Genomic DNA, 364 nt, shown 5'->3' with positions numbered 1-364 from the left:
CCTCACTCACGCACGCTCCCAGCCTCTGCCAACCGTCCTAAGTGCCTTGTTTGGACCCGCTCATGTCACAAGATGAAATGGCTTTTAATTGAGATGACCGACGGCCATTAGGTGGCTCCACCCCCACCGTCTAGCGGGCACGGAGCACTTTTCATTTTTGCTCTATTGATCGGGCAGCAATTTGCGTGAACGGTACTCAGGACCTGGAGGAGGAAGCCGAGTGGTTAGTCACCGTGTCCATGGGGCGCTCAAGCGTGCGGCCCCCCTCGCCGGCAAGGGACAAGGGCTCTAAACACGCAGGTCCCCCCGTCCTGCGTGGTAACACTGGTCCCATCTCTGTACGTGGCAGGACGTTATTTTCAAT

This window comes from Myotis davidii, unplaced genomic scaffold (assembly GCF_000327345.1).
Source record: "Myotis davidii unplaced genomic scaffold, ASM32734v1 scaffold1745, whole genome shotgun sequence".
NCBI classification, from domain to species: domain Eukaryota; kingdom Metazoa; phylum Chordata; class Mammalia; order Chiroptera; family Vespertilionidae; genus Myotis; species Myotis davidii.
This window is presented reverse-complemented; position numbering follows the sequence as displayed.